Genomic DNA, 20,154 nt, shown 5'->3' on the forward strand with positions numbered 1-20,154 from the left:
CCAGCAGGACTTAAAAACCAAACTGTATCTTTTGGGTCTGTTTGATTAAGTACATAATTTTAACTAGCTCCATGTCTGAGACCAATACAGAGAGGGGCTACTGAAAAACCAGCTCAGCCCAAATCATTGTGTGTTCAAGTGACTGACCTGTGAACTCCCTCCTCATTTCTCATATATGGCCAATTCTCCATATATGGATTCATCTACCTGTTTCCCCTAACTTCAAGGCTGCTGCCATGACACAAAGGTCTTGAAAGAATGTGAGAAGGCCCTCAGGCTAAAACTCTGGATCACAATCCATAAAATAGTGAAATCAATTGAGAGGATTGTGGCTAGCATTTCTGTAAATAATAATAAAACAGAGCAAGCATATCTTACATAAATGGCTAAGTACAGTACTATTTTGTAAAATTCTTCTACCATTGTGTGCACATGTGCACTGAGTCATACTGTAAAATGGATTTCTCACTATGCATCAGGATGGGAAGAAACTGAGAAAGCCACAGAAACAGAAGGAAACATACTACTTCCTACAGGATATGCTTTCTCTCTCTAAGAAGGGCTTAATAACAAAAGCCCAATAAAATGGTAGCACAGTCCCATCCCTGGGTTTCCAGAGAGACCCCAATCCCTTCAAGAACACCTACTCCTCACAGGCAACAGAGGGACCCCTTGTGAAGCTGTTCAGCAGCCTGCACAGAAGATGTGACTCTTGCAGTCTGGGATAAAAAGCACCAAATGGGAAATAATTGTATAGTATCACTTTTGACAATCTTTGCAACCAAATAACTTTTGAGCAAGTTCCTCATTTCTCATTTTCTTATCAACAGAATGATCATGGAATGCTAAACCTCTACAGGGTACAATTTTAAGGAAATGTTAAACCTTTTACCCGCACAAGACTGCCCCTCTGTCTTTCCTCTCTGATGGGTACAGAAGTTACTGACATGCAAAGTTAGCACAAGGGAACCATGGCTCAGGCAAACAAGGAAAAATGAATTTAGATTATGTTTACAGCCAAGGAAAGGAGACACGTTGAACAATCCTCTACTGGAAACATTGCTAAAGTGTTTTTAAACTGAAGATTATACCACCACTTAAGATATTTTTTGTCTGCTATTTTATCCAGCATATTACAAAACTGCATCTAGGACTGAAATAGCAGATTGCCTCAAGAGCAAATGACAATATTTGTACCAGAAATGTTGGCAACCAGCAGCACAGATGGGTTTCTGCACAGCAATCTTCAAAGTGGGACTCCAAGAATAACTCCACCTACTGCACCAATGTTAAATTGCTGAATCCAAAGTCAGAAGGGCTCATTATTCCATATTTTTCTACCACCTTCTTCCCAAAGGCACGTGTACCTGCCTGACCTCCTCTGCCTGAGAAGGGCTCAGAACAAAGTAAAAAAAAAGTGGGGTGGGTAGGGCGGAGCAGGAGACCACAGTGAGAAGCAATACGAACAGATAGTGAAAGATCGATTATCCGTGAGAGGAAGGAACACAAAAATGACTGGAAAGTCCAGATAAGCCAAACAGCTATTTACATGACTAGTTTTAAACTTCCCCTTCAAATACAAATAAAAAAAAAAATAAAGATTTATCTTAATTTCATCTCCTCTCCAAGGCTGGGTACCCTTGCTTCAGGAGTCAAATAAAAACTTATTTTTGCAAAAAGACTCAGGGATAGAGAGAGAAGCTGGCATTAACCATGATGATTACTAGGATGGCCCCAAAGACAGTCCTTCTATACCTAGAGCACGGCTCAAGCGCTTGGAGAAAATCTTTGTTGCTTCTTCCACATCTGCTCCTCCTGCCTGCCAACTGAGATGCACTATTCTCCCTCCATTCCTCTGCATTTCTACCGAATGGTCTGGAAAGGCAAATGAAACAGAAGTCTTCACTTAATGAGACATTAACTATTAAGTCCATCCAATTAAAGTGCTGTCTTCAGTGTTCACAGTAGCCTTTCCCCACCTTTTAAGAGGGTCAGAGGGTTGATGCTGGTAATGGGTCTCTGCCCCTGTGCCACCCCAGGTTGACTTACAGGGGTAAACTTTAAGGCCTTTCATGTGAAAGGGAGTCAATGCACTGACATTTTCAGGCTAGAACAGCGCTTTTCAAATTGCATAACACAGAGTACAGAGCACTACTGCATTATGCTCCATATCCTCACATCTCCTATGGTGCGGGAGGAAGCCCAGGATATAAAGGATTCAATTCAATTAACAAAACCTTGGGAGTTCAGGCAAGCTGCATCCTACATTTAAATAAATGCCCATTTAACCCTAAAGAAACTGAGTAGAGGAGGGTTAGGGAGTGCTCATCTTCCACCCTTCCTCTCCAATAATCAAGGTGCTCCTTGCTCAGGCTCTAGTTACAATTCCCTGAACTGCAGAGTCAGGAAGTTTGAGTGTATCTGCACAAGACTTCTCTAGCTTCATAACAAACCTTGAGTCACCTGAATCTGATCAGGCCAACTGATGTTGTAAGTGAACAAAATTCCCTGCCTACCTTTTCTTTTTCCATTTTTTGGGCTAAAAACCTAGTGAAAATGTGGGCGGTTAAACCCTCCATAACGGTCACTAACAGAAGCAAACAATGTTAACAGAATCCCAAAGTCCAGGAACAAATATGCTAAGTTTTCATCCTTAAACTGAGTTTAAGATTTTTTGGGGGGGACATTTACTCCAAGCCAAAAAGTAACCCTAAGAAGACCCCTCTCTTACAGGGGCTGGGAAGCACTATAATTATTTCCCCCTTACCCATCTAATCTCCTCAACCCACACTGGCAGAGGCCCCAGCCTAATAAGAACAACCCTCAACCAAATCTTCTTGAAAGAATTCAGAATGAGCAACTATGGAGGCCCCCTTGGTAGAATAAAGGGCCTGTCCCTCATAAAGTCAACGTAAAAAGAGTCAAGTACACAAGTGATTTAAAAGTGTCACTGATTGACTGGGAGTGATGGCTCACTCCTGTAATCCCAGCACCTTGAGAGGCCAAGGTGAGCAGATTGCTGGAAGTCAGGAGTTCAAGACCAGCCTGGTCAACATGGTAAAACCCCGTCTCTATTAAAAATGCAAAAATTAGCCAGGCATGATGGTACATGCCTGTAATTCCAGCTACTTGGGAGGCTGAGGCACGAGAATCACTTGAATCCAGCAGGCAGAGGTTGCAGTGAGCCTGAGATCGCACCACTGCAGCCTGGGCAACACAGCGAGACTCTGTCTAAAAATAAATGAGTAAGTAAATAAATAAAAGTGTCACTGATGCCAACTGTCCATCAGACAGTCAAGGTAGACCATCATGAAATGGCTGCAAGAATACTCTACATTCAAAGACATCTCAAAAGTACCTATCTATTCACATAAACAGTTTAATACAACTCAATCCAATTCTTGCCAATTTGAAACAAGACTGGCATAAAATATAAATCTTCTCCCCAATCAAGGCCAACAATGAAATTAAAGGAAAAAACTCTCACATGAGTACAGTCTGTATTATTTATAGAAACAACTTTCATATCCATTTCAAGTTACTTAAATTCAAAACTTGCTAATAATAGAAACAGTATGTAAGTGTCACTAAAACCGGAAGCTGCTGCAAAATAACATAGAATATTTCAGAGTCAAATTCAAGGATCTGTGTTGTAAAATATTTGGTCTTTGTTACTCTCTCAGCATTTAATTTGTAAAAAGTGAACATGTTCTAGTTTGGTTAATTAACCACTAACATTAAGTCAAATAATGAATGCTGCTGTCTCCTAAATTAATCAGAATAGATTAACAGAATCCTTTGAGCTTATTGTTTCAGAACAAATTTCAAAGCCACCACAGTAACTTTCTGGAAGTTAAAAAAGAGGAAATGTGCTTCTCATGTCAACAGCAGAACAGTTTTCAGGAGTCTCATTGTTTCAGTGCAGGGAGCTCAGCTGTCCTGGACTGGCCTGAGTCGAGACAGGAAGAGCTATCAGACTTATGGGGCTGGTCACTCAAGCATGACTGGACAAGACCAGAAGCAGCAGATGTTTAAAGGGTGATGGGAAACAACTATGCAAAGAAGCAAACACTAGCAACTTAAAGAGTTACCAAAGCCTTACTCTGTTGACATAATTTGTAATCAATAAATACGTTTTAATAAAAGTCTGCAAGTTTGTATGATGGGAGCCTCTCTCTCCCTGCTGCTGTGGCCCCTCCCCAACTCCTCCCAATAACAACAGTATTATTTCACAACCCCTAGAGCAGGTCTTAAAATGTAAGAGAGATTTTAAAACTATCATTTCTGTCCAAGAATGACTATTCTGGCATAGTGACGCAAAGAGAAGCCATTCAGATAAACAAGAAACCTATTTTCCAAGAACAAAGAATTGGATTAGACTAGTAATATCTAATAACATCTAAGCCCAATGATGCAAACAAAACAACATGAGAGGAATGTGTACTATACTATGGGCCAAACGCCACAAACAGAAATCTTCTCCTTGCTAAGACTCTTCTTACATAAAGACTCCAGGCAATTATTGTCCCCCAAAATAGCTTTCTTTCCAAAATGACCATTAACCAAAAGCCCCTCTCGCAGAGCTGCAGATAGATGTCAAGTGTTCCATCAAGTGGAACAAGAACTAAAATATGGAACCTTGAAACCACAACTGCTGATATACCAAAGATGAATCCAAATAAACCAGAAAATTCACTCAGATAAAGTTTAGTTTTCCATCTCCACAGCATGGGTTATCACAGCAGTCTCAAAGGCTCACACCTGTTTCACTGGCTCAGCTGTGCCATCAATGGGAGATGTGGAGATATGCTGAAATATCGTTCCAGTCTCAATAACATACCACGCTGAACTAATGCCTTCTGTGTGGCTTTTTTTCTTTTTAAAGAATATCAAAATGCTAGGGGCTTGAGAGAGATTTAGTTTAAACATTTCACCTGGTACAGTAGCATTAGGACTTTCAAAAATACCAAATTGTTCACATCACAATGTTTCACTTAACGTTCCTCTTTACGAGCTGGCCATCAAAATCCTCTTCCACTTCATACCTACTCTCCTCGTTTATCACCTTCTGGTTTCTAAGGTACTGAAGTATTAGAAAAAAACAAAACAAAACAGAGTGCTCAGGTTCTGGAAGGCCTCTCGGGGGATGGGCCTGGGGACACATGGAGGACTCCTTTATACCAAAGGCAAGAGGGCTAGCAGTCCCAAGAGGGAGGACTGCTTCAGAGTTCAACAGAGGTCCATCACTTCTGATCTGCAAATCAGCTCAGCAATACAGAGAGACTCTTCCTGCCAAAAAGTACAAAGCAAGAAGGGGAGTAATGAGAAATCCAAGAGAGTCAAACACCTTGAAAGAGGGCAAGCTATAGCTTGCTGCTACTGCTAGGAGGGCAGCAGTGTTGAGTTTCCTAGCTGGGTGGCTCTCACCTTCTGGACACAGCACCAGGAGGAGGTCCAGGCAGAAAGCAGCTCACAGGGAAGAAGCAAGGCTCACAAAAAGAAGGGTCATCAGCAGCGCACTTCAGTCAAAGTTGGTGCAATTGAATTTTGAGCAGCTGAAGGTCCAGAGACCTCTAGGAATGGAGAAGTACAAAGCGGCCAGAGGCCCAGAACAGGAATCCTGGTGCCATACTTACTGGGTGGGCAGGCCAGCCAGGTAGGGTGCCCAAGAGGGATGATGGGAAGGACAGACAGTAGAGTTGAGGCTAGCAGACGATACATTCTGGGTGGCTACAAACTGAGAATGCTTTAGACCATAAAGGCCAATTGCTTTATAATTTTACTAGTCTTGTTACTTTCATAAAACTATAGCAAAAACTACCAAAACTATATATATTTTTTGAAACAGAGTTTCACTCTATCACCCAGGCTGGAGTGCAGTGGCTCGATCTTGGCTCACTGCAACCTCCCCCTCCCAGGTCCAAGCGATTCTCGTACCTCAGCCTCCTGAATAGCTGGGATATTTTTACAGCTGTGTGCCACCAAGCCAGGCTAATTTTTGCATTTTTAGTAGAGTCAGGGTTTCATCAAGTTGGCCAGGCTGGTCTTGAGTTCCGGGCCTCAAGTGATCCACCCACCTTGGCCTCCCAAAGTGCTGGGATTACAGATGTGAGCCACCGCACCCAGCCCGACTAGAAATTTTTTGTTTCTACAGCTCAGTAAGTAAATTAGAGCTCTACAAGTAGATTAAATGAAATAAATTACTACGCTTGCTGAATTCTCACAAACTGTGACATCTGTATCCTCACCCGTCAACACTACCTGTATACTACCTATGCATTACTCTTCCAAACTGGGTAAACCAGAATGTGCAATCCCCATCTTATTCAATCTTCATGCTACTCTGAACTCTTCCAATCTCCAGCACTCTGCTTACTAAATTCCAGACATATTAATTGAGGACCTGTATCCTGACCATGATTTAAAAAAAAACAACTTCATCAAAACTCAGGACAGAGAAAGTTGCTCCCGGCTCACTGTACAATTTGTTTTGTGAACTAGGCCTGCAATATCTTTGAAGGAGTTACCTGAAATTATTAAAAGCAAAAACCAATCTATATCTCAAAGTTCCAGAACAAAGCTTTTCACTTTCTGAATAGCAGTGAAGCAGAAAAGACGACTTAAACCAGAAGGGTGCCCTGATTACTACATTCCTCCCGAACATTTTCTGAATATCTCCAGTTCTCCTCTCCTGCCTCTTGGAGGAACACAACCAAAACTACAGCGTCAGGTTAACCTTGTCTTGAATGTAAGCTCCTGAAGATACAAATCTTTTGTCTCACACTTTGTCTTTCTGCAGTACTTAGCACAGTCAGGAAACCAGACTTTTAATAACTACAAAAGAATTTATATTACTCCCTCACTTTTTCCAGTTTCAATAATCCCAATCCCTATTTTCCAATCCTTTACACTTTATTGCTTCACAGTGATGGCAGGCCCCTACTGTCTTCCCAAGAAATGGTAAAGGTGTGTACAGGAGGCATTTCTGGGTCTCACACAATCAAAAGTAATTAAAAGTATATGGTTTATATTACCAAACCAATCTTATATAGGCAATCAGTTCACAGCCTATATAAGATAATCATTATGTTTATACCACCACTAAAACATCGACTATGCCTCAAGAATAGAGGGAAGCATTTTGTTTTGGGGGCTTTTTTGTTTCGTTTCTGAGACAGGGTCTCACTCTTTCACCCACGTTGGAGTGCAGTGGCGTGATCATTGCTCACTGCAGCCTCAAACTCCCAGGCTCAAGTGATGGCCCCAGCTCAGCCTCCTGAGTAGCCGGGACCACAGGCACACGTCACCACGCCTGGCTAATTTTTGTTTTTTTATAGAGACACGGTCTCCCAATGTTGCCCAGGTTGGTCTTGAACTCCTGGGCTCAAGTGATCCGCCCACCATGGACTCCCAAAGTGCCAGAATTACAAGCATGAGCCACCATGTCTGGCCTAAGGAAACATTTTGAATTAAGACTATTTAAAATCTAAGACTCAAAGGGGAGAAGTACTAAACCTCATGTCACCCTGCAACTGGAAAAATTTCAGGGTGTCAAGCACCAATTTACAATCATTCCAAGATGTCACTGTTTTCTTCCTAGGTAATCTAAAACTGCAGCAAAGAAAAGTTCTTACCGCTGTAGACTGTGCTTTAAAAATATTTCAAGTTCACACTTGAACTATGGTAATATGTAAGTAATACATATTACTTACTCAATACATATTACTTACTGAACATACCAACCTATGGGTTAGTTCTATTTATACCAAAGGTAAGAAAAAAAAATTAGTTTCCTTATTTGCTATTTTTGCAAATGGGAGTTAATTAGATAAAGAATCCTCTGGCTTACAGTAAATCTACCCCAATATAACAAAACAAAAAATCAGGACTTTGGATCCTTCTCTGACATCCTTCTATGCTCCTTAATTAGATATTTCATTGGCTTTCAAGTGCTCAACTTTTGGCTCTGAGATAATTTGCATTCAGTTAGACATTTTAAGCCACCCTGTCACCATTATAGAAAACTGCCTAATGAGGTCCCCTTAGACAAGGTCTGATTTGACAACCACCTGCAATTTTAAGACTAAATTTAATACTAAAATGATCCAAGGTTTCCTAATTTCTCTGAATTTGAAAGGATTTGGTGAATGTCATTCCCTAAAGATGGGGCAGTGGGGAGGTCATATTTCATTAAAGAATATCTTCAGTTTGAAACACTTTCAAGTCAACTATATAATTATCAAGTGAACAGAAAATCAGATAAACTCACAATTTCACCTCTGACTCCTTGAACACAGCATCTCCCTCCTTGAAAAGTTAATGGATAGTGAACAAAAAGACCCACCTGATCACTTCTATGCTCTTCTGGAGTTTAAGGGGGCCCATGGGGGCAGGGGGAGCCAGGTAAAAGTCAGCCAGGATGGAGGAAGAACAGAAGAGCAGGAAGGAGTCTCAGGTCCTCAAGAGCTGGCCAGAGAGCACAGAGCGCTGGAATCTAACTCCTTCATTTCAGGGTTAAGGAAACTGAGGCCCAGGGAGACAAAGTTATTTGCCCAAAGTACAAGGCCAGGAAGTGATGGGAAACAGGCCCAGGATACCTAAATCTAGTTACTGAAAGAGCCGAATTCACCGACATTAATTAACGAAAACAAACGTTCAAACAGCCACAATGGGGGGCACCTTTCTATGCGTTCACCTCATGATTTTCTCCAAGACAGACCACAAGATGAGGGCAGGGGAAAACGTGTCAGGGAGGGAGGGTTCTGAATAATACACACGGGCTGCTCTCCTCCACACCATTTACAGGAGATTCTGTTTTAGAGACAGGGTCTTGCTCTGACACCCAGGCTGGAATGCAATGGTACAATCATGGCTCACCTGCAGCTTCCAACTCCTAGGCTCAAGCTATTCTCCTGCCTCAGCCCCCCAAGTAGCTGGGACTACAGGTACATGCCACCACACCGGCTAATTTATTTTTTCTAGAGACAAGGTCTCACTATGTTGCCCAGACTAGTCTTAAACTTTTGGGCTCAAGCGACCCTCCTACTTTGACCTCCCAAAGTGCTGAGATTATAGGCATGAGCCACTGCACCAGTATACAGTAGATTTTATATGCGTATTTGGTTTTGATTTTTATACTTTTATGAGAACTAAGATGGAATCCGCCCCCCTTTTCCCCAGAAAAGGAATATCCTAATAGCTTCACATTGCAAATGGAATACAACATAAACAGAAAAAACTGAGATGGAGTGATTAGGAGGTTTAATAAGTCAGACTTTGCTAGAAATGGCAAAACACCTCCGATGCTGAACAGGTACACTTGAGATTTTTGTTCTCTAAAGCCTAGCTTTAAAAGAGCTTGACACACTTTGTAAAGAAGAATAAAGCCTCCATTCTATAAGCGTAACCAGTAAGTTGGAGGGAGACTGAGTACCATAAAAATCAGTGCTTCTCATACTTGAACATACACAGGAATCAACAGGGATCTATCTATCCTGTCAAAATGCACATCCTCATTCAGTATGTCTGGGGGTAGGCTTGAGATTTCCTGGTGATACTGATGTCAATGGTCCATGCTACAATTTTATCTAAATTGACACATAATAATTATACATAATTATGGAGTACTGAGTAACACTATGATACATGTATACAGTGTATAATGATCAAATCAGGGTAAAATGGGGCAGGGGTGGTAATATTTAATAAAGAGACATATTCTGTTTGAAGGGCCTCTAAGACAACTATAAAATTATCAAGTGAACAGTAATAGAAATTCAACTAAATTCACAATTTCCTCTCTGACTCCTTGAACACAGAATCTCCATCCTTGAACAGTTAACAAAATGACCCACCCTGATCACATCTATGCTCTTCTGAGCATATCACCTCGAACATTTGTCATTTCTCTGTGGGCCATAAAATACAGGAGGTATTTTATCACCACATTTCAAAGTATGTTTATTTCACAATTTGGACTGCTAGCTACAAACAGTGACATGTGAGTCTTTTTCCCTCTGGTTAGTGGTAGGCCCTGTAGAAATGTCAGCTATTTTTTTTTTTTTTCCTTTGCGGGAAGGAGATAGGAGTCAAGTCCAATAAATAAGTGTAAAAGCATTTGGTACATGGCATGGTTATTTAATACAACAGAATTTGCTCTGAGTTGGAAGGACAGGGGTTTCAGCCTTTGTGTTTGTCATACAACAAAGGGACTTTAGGTAGATAAAGTTATGGAACATGAGACTTCATTCTTCTTATTAAATGGCCAAATGGACCGAATGTTTGCATGAAAGCTAATCTTTCCTTCCATGAAAAGGAAATTAAGCCCACTTTCTCCCAAACGGGATGCTTTTCAGGAGTCCTGAGCTATGTTCTGGCGGAAAGCTGGGGTCTGTGACCATAGAGCAGGACTGCCATCATCCAGGCCATTATCATCAGGAATGCCTAACATCGCTTCTTTCTGCAGTCTCACGTGCCTTGGTTAAGATGTAAGCTTTCTGAAGACTACCTTGCATACAGCCTTTGTGGGCTACTCCATATTTGACAAAAGAAATTTTAAACTAGCTTTAGGAAGAGATGTAGCTTTGGAGATCTTGACTCAAATCCCTGCCAGTTATTTAGTTACATGACCCTGGGCAAATTACATAAGCTTTCTGTTTCTCAACTATAAAAGAAGTACGATAGATACCAGTGAGGTTCCAGTGAGATCCTGTACTTGTGACCAGCCAGTGAGAGTCTAGGGTTAGGATTATCACTGTCGCCATCAGGGCCATCCTTCTGCAACTGTCTTACTGTACGAAATATACGTGTCACTGAGCAGGCTCTGTTCTCAATGAGAACGGAAGTTCCATGCCAGCAACATCTAATGTTCAAACATCACTGATAACTCTTGATTTCTGCATACTCATCTAAGCACTACAGTATACAGAAAAGACCGTAAATCATATGCACAACCATTCTCTCCACTGTCCCCAATGCCATCTCATCATTGATCCTCCCCTACCTTCCTACCACCTCCTCTCATCCTCATTCTGTCAAAAGACAGCAAGGTACCCCAAAGGGGAGGAAGACAGCACCTAAATTCTCATTCCACCTCCCTACATCAAGAAAAATGTGTCCTTCATGAGCCAGCAGCAACTCATCTCCCCAAGCATGGCGTAATAAGAATGGACTGCTCTTTTGCTGTCAGTTTAGTATTGATCACATGGGGGAGCCTATTTACTAAAAGCAAAAACCTACAAAACCGCTGTTCACAGCTAGTCACACGCGATTAATGCTTTAATATCTAGTCTTTCCTTATACATTCTCAATCAATCACCACAATAACCCCAGAATCTATTAGGACTATTACTATTATTACCAAGATAAAGACAAAGGCTATTGGAGTTTGTTGCCAGAGATGAGTTCCTGGTCACCCAGCCTTGGAGCCTGTTCTCTTACTCTCTAAGGCAGACATCTTCCCAATAAGAGGGTAGTGGGAACACAAAAACATCTTTGTTATCAGAATCACCTATGTAATTCAACTGCGCACATTTCTGACAGAGCCCAAGGCCCATTTTTATCAGTCTGAGCTGCATCCCTAACTGTGATCAGGACCGATAAATGACAGCCCACCACCTGGAGGCCCTTAGTCATAGCTTCAACAAGGTCCCCTGTGTCAAAATGTAAATGACAACGCTGAGTCAAGGTTGGAGCCTAAACCCTACATCTTCCCTCGGTAAACGGTCCTGCCTTAGAAAGAACTTTTCCCTAAGTCTCTTCTGCCAATTCAGGGCAGAAAGTAATGGTCAGCCTTGGAGTGCTGCTGACTCGCACCCTGGGAGCTTCTAAGGGGCCCTGTTCACCAGTGTGAGGGCGCCTCTCTCACTGCCCACACGCTTCTCCAGCTCAAAGGGCCTTTTCAAAGGGATTAGAGGTGTGCTTCAAAATCTTCATTAAGTAATTTAATAATGTATGTGTCCAGTACTTCAGTCCCCAAACAGAAAGGAATGTGCCCAGGAGCCGGCAGGCAGAGCCACATTCTTCCTGTTAACCTGTTATGGTGGGGGCGGTGCTCGGGCCAAGTCCTCAGAGGCTTTCCCCGCCTCAGAGCATCAGGCTCTCATTTTCAATTTCCAACTTGGACTTTTCTCAGTTTCAAATCATAGGCTAACAGAGGTTGAAGATCCTGACAGGGCATAATATCCTCTACCAAGTCAAGACTGTGATAGGCAAAAGGGAACAAAGGAAAGAAAGAGGCCCCAGTTCAGAGGAGGGAAATGGAAATCTACTCATGTTAAGTGAGAAGACGGAACATCGGTGAAACTGGCTCTTCAGATGGCATATGGCACGGAATAGCAACTTTTGTCAAGTACTATGCATGAAATAAAGTAACAAATGGGCAGGATGGTACTCTTTAGTTCAGTTTTTGGGGCTTTTTTGTTAATGTTGTTACTATTTCTTTAAAGAAGGGGCATTCACACAAATAAATTTCTTTCCCTAAAATTCTGATCAAATTCATGACCATTTCTGATATATTATTTGCAAGAGGGAACAAAAACAAACGAATGAACAAAAAACAAACTAATGAAATCAACCAGTCTTTTCCACTAGCATTAAAAAAAAAAAATCACACAACATCAAAACTTTAAAAGACAAGCTGATGCTTTCTTGAATGGATTCTTTCAGGAATATTTACATAAATGTGGTTCACAAGGTCACTACCCACCCAAATTTGTGGGGTGGTTTTTATGAGCTAAGTTCTTGTTTTGCCCTTCATAATGTCCCATCTCTGAACCTGAATACACCCCTAGCTCTGCTCTACTCCCAGTGTGGTTCTGGGGCCAGCAGCACCGGCATCACTAGGAGCTGGTTACAAATGCAGGACCTTGGGCTTCAGCCCAGACCCACTAAATCAGAACTGACAAGATCCCCAGGTGATTAATACATACACTGAAGTTTGCCATCTCGCAAAATGGTTTATTATTTCATTTTCACAGCTCAATTAAGAAAGTCTTCCTTAGTCATATGCCTTCCTAATAAGTACCATTTATGGATGCTTCTCTGGTAACTAGATGACTTGGGAAAATAAATCTTGTTTGTTGTATGAAATACTTTTAAGATAAAGTTCTTTTTTGGTATGTGCAATGTTTTGGGGGAAGGGGGAATTGCTTAATCCATTAACAGCCTTCTACAACACACCCTACTGTCATTATTTCTATTGATCAAAAATGTAGACTATAAACAAGAAAAAAAGCAAGTATATCCATATTAAACCAAAAATACCAACTGAGCAAAACGTGGCAATAAAAGTCAAGTGAAAAACACACTGGGAAAAAAAAAAAAAAAAGCTTACAAAGTCTGTTTGCAGAGTTACTCTTGTCAGAGAAGAATATATCTGCCATACAATTCAGAGTGAGAGCAACTGCTTCTGTCTAAAAGAGATAAGATTTCCCCCACATGCCAGGCCTTGCCCTCAGCATTTTATATACTACATTATATAATTTAAGCCTCACCACAGCCTTACATGATGGGCACTGCTTTACTGAGGTCTAATTTACACACAGCCAAATGCTCAAATGGGCTGTGTACAGCTGGATGAAGTTTTATACATGTACCCTGTGAAATCACCACCCACAGGTATTGTCACTTACTAGCACTTACGTTCGTTTTGCTTGTTTATTGAAATTTATACGCATGGAATTGTGTGGCGTGTGTCTTTGTGAGCCTGGCTTTTTTCATTGAGTGGTTCTAGATAGGGTGGGGAGGGAAAAGGAATGCCCTGCTAAGGAGCACAGAAAAGTGTGAAATACCTCAAAGGGAGGGAGTGCCCCTCCTCAGGCCTGGGAGGGGTGGTAGAGGAATCTGTAGGAAAGGAAGCTGGAAAGATGGGCCTTTCAGATGGTGAGTGGTCTTGATGCCCAGGAAAAGGATTTAGATTTTATCCTCAAAGTAGCACAGTATCTGAAGATGTTTCAGGAGGTGAAATGTTATAATTAAAGTGATGCGTCATCTTGCCCACAGCAGAGTGAAGGAAGGAACTGGAGGCAGCAAGCCGATGAAAAGACCAGTGTAGTGACCCAAGCATGAAATGATGAAATGGTTCCAGCCAACTAGGGGAAGGGAAAGAGGAAAACTCCAAGAAGCCTCAAGTCCATGCTCCACTGCAGAGGCAAAAGAGTTGAATTGGAGTTTTTCCCACTGATCCAGCACTGAAAGCTATCCTCACCTAAAAAATAATGGTAAGTGCTATTCAAAACCTGATGACCTCAGGAGGAGAAACCCATTTCAAAGAGGAAGACAAGTTCAAAACAACAGCCAGCCATCTGGTCCTCACTGAGGTGACAAATTAGACCAAAGCTCAGGAGAAAAGATGGAGAGATATGGACATGAGAGGTGAAGAACAAGACAGCTGGAACTAAATGGGCCTCCAGAAACCATCTGTGTGTGTGTCAAGGTGACAGGCTGAACCAGTCAGAAGGCACCACCACAGAAGTGCACAGGGGCTTTACCTTGGGGGGCACTCACATAAATTAGTAAAAGGAGTGTGCAACCTGACAGGAAGAGGGTAGGAGTATGATAAAAATCAAAGGCTGTAGCATTAGCAAAAATTCCTGCCAATTAGGCATTCAAAATTTAAAGTTGCCTTTTCTCAACTCCAACTACTGCAAATGCTGAGTCAGATTCTCCCAAAAAACACAGTATTTCAGAAGCTTCATTAACTCCTTCCAGCATCTTCAAGGTATTACTTTGCAAATTACTGTCTGGGTATGCTAAACTTAGTAAATTACTGTTTGGGTAGACTAAATAGTAGCTTAGTACTCTGAAAGAGTTAATGGAGCTTCCAAACTGTCTAATTTACTCCTAAGGCGCTTTTGATAGTCAAGACTCTTAACTTAATTTGCATATTACCAATGCAAATTTCAAGGCAATCCAATAAACTGGGAATTCAAATTTATGTCCAAATTGGATCCAATAGACTTTTATTTAGACTTCCTAATCATCATAAATCTTAGATGATTACAACCAATCAACAGGGGTCTTTCCTCAAGCAATCTACTACAAATTAAAGCTAAAAAGTGATGGAAAAACATAAAACTTGAGATCAAGGTTTGCAATTAATGTGTGTTTAGAAACATGAGTCTGGGCTATGTCTGGTCTGTCTAAAACCATCCCACAGCCACAGATTATTATACCTCAACACCCCCCACCACCCGTTTTCTCTTCTTTGCAGCTATTTTCCCTTCCATCAGACTATAGTAACTTCTGCCACACGACAAATTTGTTCGTTAAAGTCCAGTCTTTGAAGGATATTAAATAATTCCTAAGATGAGGCATGTATCTCTTCTCTAAAGGAAAACAATAAATAACATAAAAACAAGAATTTAACTTTTGACTTAAAGGTGATTGTTATGTGCTCAAGTCACTTTCCAGTTATGCTGTCAATAATGTTAATAGTATTTTACATTATTCACTGACTGAACTTTGTTAATCAAAAAAGCCGGCAAGCTTTATACATACATTCACCAGTGGCTTCAAAAAGATAATGCATAGAAAACAAAGTAGAAGCACTGCTAAATAAGTAGTGATAATTTTGTTTAATTAAAACAATATGGCTGACTCTTCCCTATTTTTCAAATTTGCTTTAATATTTTTAAATTATATATACAAATTTAAACACGTATTTGTTCTCAAGCCCCCAAGCAAACCTGAATAAATCAATCTTCTGAATTGTCCAATGTACTAAACATTGATTCTCCAACATAATACTTTTTAAAATTTCTGTTAAAATTCTCAGTGACGAAATGGGTTTTTTGGTCAGATTGGCACCTTTTTAGGCACGTTTCTAAAAGATGTTGTTCTTGCCTTGTTATTCTTTTGAAAAATATAGAGCAATATCTAAGCATCTTTGTACTAGTACTGTTTTACCATTAATGACTTGATTTGATAAATACTTCGAAATGGAAATATCACCAAAGATCACAGTTTAGACCTATTAATTTTAAAAAATAGAATTGTATCTACATTTTCAAATGTTAGCGTTTTAAAAATACGGCAACTAGCACTCTCTAGAGAGGTACCTACGTTATCATTAATAATGAAATTACATATGCATACATTTCAGAGCCAAGAGGCACTAGCTGAAACCACACACATAGAAAGATTCATGTAAACCTTAGTCCCACCATTAAAGCAAAAGACAAGCATCTGGTTTTCTTCTTAATTTATTAATATTTTCAGTTCCATCACAGTGGTTTTTTACTAACTACAAATTAAGTAGCCAACCTATGCCTTGATTGCAGGCATAATATGCTTAATATGCTTTCCCTTTCCCTCACTTTCTGAAGGTGAATCTGAGCAAAAGAAATGTGGCAGGACAACCATGGGACAGTGAATCTAAACATATTCTATGGCATTTAAATTAGTCATTTGCAAGAAAGTAATCCTGTTATCCACAGAGAAATTTTCAAAAGGAATAGGTATATAACTAAAAGCGTTCAAAGAAAAATTTTAAAGTCTTTTCTCTTTCTCCCCAGTCTCACTTTTGAGGACAAGAAAATTTTAAAATTCAAAGCATAAAACTCATTAATATCAATCCCTTAGGGGAATAAATGTGGAGGGTGGGAGGAGATGCATAATCAATGTACCTGAAAAAAAGAAAGAAATTCACACAAGCAATGTAAAAGATTATTTCAAACATGAAGGGGGAGAGATTGATCTTCACCTGCTAATGTGAAAGCTGCTACAGCTTTCTTAATGCTGGTGTTTTTCTACCCAAGGTCATTTACATTTTTTAAAACGGTTATTTTAATTTCATTCCAACACAATGCATTCTATCTAGATGGCATGATTTACAAAGCCCTGATACAGCACCTTTCAACACTACCTGCCAATCATTTAAGGCTTTTCCAGGTTTTGTGTCAGAGATTTAGGTATAGGTTAGCAGCAAATCCTTCTTAGTTAACACATGTGAAGATGACCCAAATGCAAAACAAAGCAAAACACACTACCAAGCTCACCTACCTGATAAGTCTTCTCCAAGTTACACTACCATAAAATTAGTAAGAGTTCAAGGTCCCAATCCAGAGGCAACTTCATGTGGGATGAGTGATGGATGGATGGGAATGAACACCACACATGCTCTGCTCATGCACTCACTGCCTACATCACTGCACAGCTAGGCCACTAATGAAGATCTCAATCTGATGAAGTCATTTCCTCAGTTGCAATTTAGGGAGTTGGCAATGGTCCTTAAGGTCTCTCCCAGCTTACTATGCCTGTACCGTGTATTTCCATTTTAGGCTTCTCTCAGCACATGTTTAAGATAAATCTTATTTTATTACAGGGTAATGAGGAGAAACAATATGTATCCTAAAAAAAGTAGGTTAGCTATGGCCTTTTGGCAATCAATGCTCTTAATGCTGCTGACTATTAGGTGGAAAGGTGTTATCCAATCCCAATCCAACCCAAACCAGATGGAGACCCTAGTCGGCACATGAATCCAAAAAAAAAAAGGTTGAGTTACAGCAAGGATTTTAAATATATACATATATTATAAATAAAAAAGTATGTATACCTTATATGTGTGTGTGTGTGTTTGTGTTGTGCATGTGTATATGTATATGTATTCCTTAAACATTTGACTTAAAAATATACAGGTAACTGTGCTTGAGGTACAGCAAACCTTTGAATCAAGATACTCTGGTTAGGCTTCCATTCTTTCTTATAAACCCACAGCATATTGTCACCACAGATTTACGATTTGGATTTCTTTCAAGTGGAAGAGGAATCCAACTGAACCCCTTTCATATCAATCCAACTACAGAAGTTCTCCATGGTTTCCCCCAATCTTACAGGGTCTCACTGCAAATAATTTATCAGCAGCTTAAGTCTTTCAAGGGGTTCAACTTAGTTCTTCCTAAAGATAATTATTTTCACATTCATATTTAACAGCTAACTTTTTATTAGGAAAACAAGCACTACTGCACAAACACATCTGAAAAAGCACAACTGAGTTTCAAGAAAACTGTAACTCAACTACTGTACTAGAGCTTAGCTTTAGCAGTCAGAGTGCCATATACAATCACAAAGTGTGTTTTGTCAAGGGAATTAAGACCTGGGGTTGATGTGGTGTGCTGGGGAAGCAAACGTCAGGTGAGAAAGCTAGAGTAGATGATGGTGTCGCCATAGAAATTTACCCCGAACACTTAATGTGCCAAAATGGGGCAAAGACTAGGAAAACTACAGAGCGTCTTTTTAACTGTGTGATTTATACTGAATGTGACAGAATTAGCCTAAATTTTGCAACTTCCACCAAAAAAAAAACAAAAAAAAAGACAAGATATGCCACCTAGAAGCACTATTAACACTTTAAATGTGTGTCACTTGTTCTTACAAGGCAATCTTTTGAAAAATCTAGTTAGTGATACTGTATATGTATGTGTATGTACCTACATGAGATTTAATGTGCACGTATGACTGAGTTCACTCAACTATCTCATAATTAGTCTAATGTCAGATTTTTTTTATTATTATTATTCTTGCCTCTGGAATAAACCATATGATCTGTACGTGGTTCTCTTGGTATGTTTATCTTCCCGTGTGCTATTTACACTTATATTAGAATTGATTCATGTACATTCAGCCCAGAATCATATTGGCATCAGGCAAGGACACCTAGCGACCAGCAACTATGACCAGGCAGACACAAACACATAATCTATACTACAGAGAACTAACTGAAAGGTGATGCTACTTCATCACAAGCCTTTCTCTCCTGGAAGCTTTCTTCTTTAAACATGCCATGACAAAAGGAGTCTAAACCAGACAACTCTATATTTTTTCACCTATTTGTAAATATTACTGTCATCCCTAAAAAGTCTTATGTATGAGAATCACACACTAGATTAAGATGTTAATTTTTTTCCGGACAGAAACCAAAAGTGTATTCATTTAACATTATAGACAGTAAAACAGCTATATGTTAACATCCTTTCTAAAATTCAATTGGTTCCTATTTCACACAAACCCTTTCCTCTAGTTCCCAGCCTCAGGAATGTAGATTTTGCTATGAATAATCATTTGTTAAATGCTATAGAAACCTGGAATCTTTGTTTCCAGAATTTAAAAACTGGTACATATTTGATTTAAGTAAATCAGTAATGATGTTCTTCATCATTTACTTTTTAAAAACCTGATATATATCATATATGTACATGTTGATATATACATAAAATATCATATAAATAAGTATTTTTAGTCAATGGTCATCCAGTCTTCATTTTTAGTCACCAAAACCACACACTGTGTGGGCAACTCAATAATAAAACACAGTTACTAACAAATGTTTATAGCAGTAAAGAAATAGAAAAATAAAACTCTTAAAATTCACCGCTCAACCATGTCATTTTTTTTCCTGATCAAGGAAAATTCCAGGATATTTTAAGAGAATTCCAGAGTACCTGCAGATGCTCTGTGACAACACTAAGCATTCCAGTGCTCACAGTTGGTGCTTAAAACTGTAACCTAGCAGCATTACACACAAACATTTCCTACTCGATAGCTCCCTACCCTCAAAAAGAAATGATGGGGACATGGCTCCCATTTCTCCAGCCTTAACTCCAATCACACAAATCCAACCACCTGTACTTCTCAATTCCTCCCCACTGTCCAGGCTGCTCCTCCCCGAATCTCCTCTCAATCTGGCCCAAATACAGCCTCAGCCTGTTGAAATTCTATCTATACTACAGTGCTCATCATAGGTATGCGCTCTATTTTTTCCTGGTTCCAACCCAATGGTGACCTTTTCTAGCCCCTAAACCCCCAAGGTACTCCCTTTTCCACCTCTCTAGTCACTTGCCAGCAGTACATATGTATTAGTAGCTACATAAGCCCTGAACCTGCTCGGAGGTGTGGAAAGCTAGTGTGTGAAAGAAGGCCACAAATTATACCAGTAATGCTGCTGACACTAACCACTAAGAGATACCTCTTGATTATCAGCTGAGAAGTATTGAAAAGTAGTAGGTACGAGCCTAATAATCTAGAAAACATACATCGACCAAGCAATAATAAAAATATCAACAAATTTGGAACAACAAAAAACATATTCTAACAATAACGTAGTGGAATTTACTGAAAGGCATGTTCTACTTAACCAAAATACTGTGGAAAAACAAT

The 20,154-nt window shown here is 39.9% G+C and overlaps 1 protein-coding gene and 1 pseudogene across 1 annotated transcript in view; one reads left to right on the top strand and one right to left on the bottom strand.

Annotated features, from left to right (window-relative positions):
* The window catches only part of FOXO1 (forkhead box O1), a 112,899-nt gene that overhangs the window by 30,108 nt on the left and 62,637 nt on the right, over positions 1-20,154 (bottom strand). The window lies entirely within an intron of this gene.
* The window catches only part of LOC100423392 (E3 ubiquitin-protein ligase RNF6-like), a 37,780-nt pseudogene that overhangs the window by 211 nt on the left and 17,415 nt on the right, over positions 1-20,154 (top strand).

The sequence above is a fragment of the Macaca mulatta genome, chromosome 17, assembly GCF_049350105.2.
Source record: "Macaca mulatta isolate MMU2019108-1 chromosome 17, T2T-MMU8v2.0, whole genome shotgun sequence".
NCBI classification, from domain to species: Eukaryota; Metazoa; Chordata; class Mammalia; order Primates; family Cercopithecidae; genus Macaca; species Macaca mulatta.